We start from the raw sequence: 4505 nt of genomic DNA on the forward strand, positions 1-4505 counted from the left end.
TCCTTTCATCTTTACACACGGTCAATCAATAATCTTCCATAATATTATTAGTCTTTTCGATTTAACTTAATACAATTACACTGACTTGTACAATAGTAACTTGTACTTTAGTACTTTTTAATTCCTGTAATACCACTAATAGTCCTCCCTATTATGAAAACAAAATAAATATTAGTGTAATTAACACTATTCTTGTATTTTGAACTAATACTATTAGCTTTCATTATAAAACAGGGCCCTAGTCTCTTGTACCAGGTGCTCGTCATGTCTCTCGACTGCCTGGTCACTTGTTCGACCACAAAACAAAACTTTTATTGCCTGGCCAGCGTTCGTCGAAGGACCACTGTAACGGTGAAATTTACACCAGCAAAACCTCATAGTAATCCAGAACAAGACGTGAGGATAAGATGGCGGCGCCCTTGGATCGGATACATCAGCAAGACCGTCAGCCATCACCACAGGGTCGTGAGAAACAACCATTCTCTCTCTCTTTTACTTGTTCCTTCAGGGACTAAATTTTGTACAGTAATAAATTATATAATTACATTCAATTGTTCCGAAATGTCTCACAGTTTATTTTAAATAACTTAAATTATGAATGATAAAAGGAAGATGGTCCTGGTGCGATCAAAGAAAAAATTCAAATAGTAATAAAACTATTTAATGTGAGCCAACGTTTCGCCCCACGTTGCAGTGCTTCATCAGGGCTAAAAAAGATACAAACACTTAAATGAGATAACAAAATAAGCAATGTAAATTAAATAAAATAAAAATATTTACGGTGGAACATAAAATTAAATAAGCATAAATAAAGGATTTAAGACAATTTATGTAAACGGAAATAATATCAAATAAAAAAGAAATATAAAAATATAGTACACACTAAAAGATGGAAAAAGGAAATAAGAGTAAAATCAATAATAAACGATAAAGGAATTTTTGATTTTACTCTTATAAAATCAAAATCAAATTTTTTTCACTGTTAATATTTTTATTTTCTTTAATTTACATTGTTCGTTATTATTAAATTATCATAATTAGCCAAACCTTAGTTAATTTTTGTTATCTATTTGCTTATTTTATTACCTCATCTTAGTGTTTGTATCTTTTTTAGCCCTGATGAAACCCTGCAACGTGAGACAAAACGTTGCCTCACATTATTGGGTGCAAAATAATAAAAAAAATTAAAATAACCTATATACAGTGCATTCCAGCATTTACTTTATTACTGTTTTTTCTTATTTTTCTATACACTCAACCCCTCTAGCCATAATCGTAACGACAGTTTGTTTTTTTTTAGCTCTACAAGAGTGCCGTGGAAGTTTTTATGACCAACAAGGATGCCTTTGTGAAAATGTTTAGGAACCACTCCCTTAAGAGATGAAGAACTATACAATGTTATGTACGTATGAAGTTTTTCTATATAATTGTATTTTTTACTTCCAATTATCTATTTATGGAACATGTAGTAAGGTGAATTTTTTTTAATTCGAGCTTACAACGGAAATACACGATTTTATATAAGCTATGTATTATCCTCATTGAAACAGTTTAACAGGACTTAAATGCCGAATTTTCACAAAAAAGTCTAAAGTACCTTTCATTATGTTTATTTGAAATAATTAACTATTTTAAATTGTTAGCAGTAATACAAAAAGTATAAATATGAACTATGAATGAATTTGGCAACTAACCAAAGAGAAAAAATATAGAAATAGATTCAGCGATAGCCTAGCGTATTCGATTTCTTTCAATCGCAGTCAAATGCTCAAGACGTTATATTTTGTTAAACTGTATTCTTGTCTTGGACAAAGTTGACATTCGTTATTAGAAACACGATAAACCCTAGAATACGTATTTTTGTAGCGATAGAAAAATACAAATTTATCGTTAGAAATTTTTAACTTCCAGGATTTAAACCGGTAAGTATAAGTTCTGAGTAGCCCGTAGATTCTTTTCCTTTCCTTTAAATTATTTGGCACACTCAGGCAGTTAGAATCTCTTCTAATAGAAGAGACCTTGAAAACAACTCAAAATATTGTCAAAGTATTGTTGTTACCGTTACAAAGCTGATTTGGGGTAAAGCCTTGGAAGCAACGAACTTGTTTAGTTTGCTCAACTTTTTATTTATAATATGGTCCCTCCTATTAAAACGCGCTGCGAGGCTCTTTAACTTAAATTTTAGTAAGTTATAATAGAAAATTTATGAAAATTGCGTTTCCCTAATGTTGAAGTTGCCAATGCGAGTTAAGGGACATGATGGATAATATCGTCTAAGTAACTTTGTCTTAATGAATGCGGGATTTAATTTACTAAAGAAATTGATTCAAAATAGTGCCGTTTCTCAATTTGCTAACACTATTAAACCGAGAAAAGATTTTTGTAATAGTTTTCTCATACATATTTTTTGTTTTTGTTTAGGTTTTCAACCTATTATTTATGTTTTAACTTATTTATTCATTTATTTAAATTCACTTACATGTTTTTTTTTTAAATGTAAAAATTAAAAAAAATAGTTTTTTAACTTATTTATTTCATTTTTTTAAACTACTATGATTATTTTATTTGTGATATATTCCAAGATTCCTATTTATTGGTAATTTTGGTAATGGATCAAACGTGTGTTGCGGATCATTGGAGAGGGGAGGAAAGGGAGAGTGAATAATGGAGAATAGCATGTTGAATGAATAGCTAAATTTTAATATGTCTTTGTGCGAAAAGAAGAAGGAGGAATACAAATGTATATTCGTGCTATATATATGAAATATAAAAATAATTAAAACTATTAACAACATAATAAAACCTAAGAAGTAGAGCAAATTTGCTAAAATATGAACCATAACAGAGCTATTTACGTTCAATAGTTCCCGAGATTTAGCTTTTTCAAAACTAACATTTCATAACAATTTTACTGAAAAATCAGTTGTAAGTGAATTTACTTTTTGAAATCTATATCTCAGGAACCATAAGATGAACAAATGTCTATTAACACTCAAACAAAAGCTAGTTTAATGTACTATAAAGTAGTTTATGACGTTTATCTTCGAAGGAGTAGTATTTTTATGATAAGTTAAAAAGTAAATTCACGAAATGTTAATTTTTAGTTGTTTGGATAAAAGTTTTGATTCTTGTAAAAATAAAACTCAGGAACCATGAGTTACATATGTCTGCCAGCACTCAATATTAAGGTCATTTAACTTACTATGTGGTAGTTTATACCACATATCTTCGAAAGGGTAGTAGTTTTTATGACTTGTGGACCTAGCTTTTGTACATGAAATATTATCATAACTATTATAAATCAATTAATTTTATCAAATATGATGAAAACTACTTCTCCTATGAAGACAAATTCCATAAACTACTTTGTAATACATTAATAATCATATAGTAAATCATCTGGACGTTAAATATTTTTAGATATAGATTTCTCAAAAATAAATTCACTTGCTATTGATCTTTCATTGTTTTATGAAATGTTTCTTTTTAAAAAGCTATATCTCGGTAGCTATTAAACGTAAATAGTTTTAGTATTTTAGAAAATTTACTCTAACATAAATGATGTTCTCTTAGGTTTTCTTGTGCTGTTGGTAGTTTTAAAGATATAGAGCTCCGAATGAAAAATTAATTTTTTTTTTACGTTTTGCAACAGCCACCATCCCTCCATACCTAAAGTTGGCATACTGATTAATTTTGACTAGTAATTATACATAGTTTCAGTAGAGTAATAGAAATTGTGATTCTTCAACTCTCCATGAAATTCTCTTTCTTTGTGGTACTTAATTCGTCAGAATCCCTCGCTCTTGAAGCCGGAAAGGAGTCTATGAGCCCAACTAAATATTTTTCTAAATGTACATGTCATTCCCTGGAATAAGTATTGTACTTCATTGATTCTATGAAAATAACTGACATAAAAAGGTTTTGTAAACAAACTATTGAAAAAGATCGTAAAGGATAAGATAGTCCAGGTGGCGGTCCAAAAGGATCTAAAAATAGCAAAAAACTAGTTAATGATATCCAACGTTTCGACCTACATAGGAAGTCTTCATTAGAACTCTATAAGCGAAATACAAAGCAATGTAGAATTATTTGCAGAGTAAAAGATGGAATACAAAAAACTTCCAATACTAAAAAGGTCATTTACGCGTTATGTTAGCTTAGAGTAAACCTTTCATATTGTATGTTATTAAAAGAATTTCATGATTAAATTTTGTTACTACAATGACCTCCATCTTGGCTCATAGGCGGATTTAAACAGTGTTGGACCTGCAGCAGGTGTTACTGAAAGGGTCTAAAATGTGTGTAAGATAGTAGAGAGAGAAATACTTTATTTGGCAATGCTCAACGGCCCTTCAACCCATGACTGGACATATATAACTTAAGTATCGTTTCTCGATACTATAAGTTTCTCCGGTGAATGTTTCCGGAGTCTTTTGAATTTTAGTCCGAAACCGCTTTCCTCAGATACTGGGCGGTTGCGTACGGACCTCAATCCATCCTAGCGT

This window comes from Halyomorpha halys, unplaced genomic scaffold (genome assembly GCF_000696795.3).
Source record: "Halyomorpha halys isolate HHAL.00 unplaced genomic scaffold, Hhal_1.1 Scaffold670.1, whole genome shotgun sequence".
Classification (NCBI taxonomy): domain Eukaryota; kingdom Metazoa; phylum Arthropoda; class Insecta; order Hemiptera; family Pentatomidae; genus Halyomorpha; species Halyomorpha halys.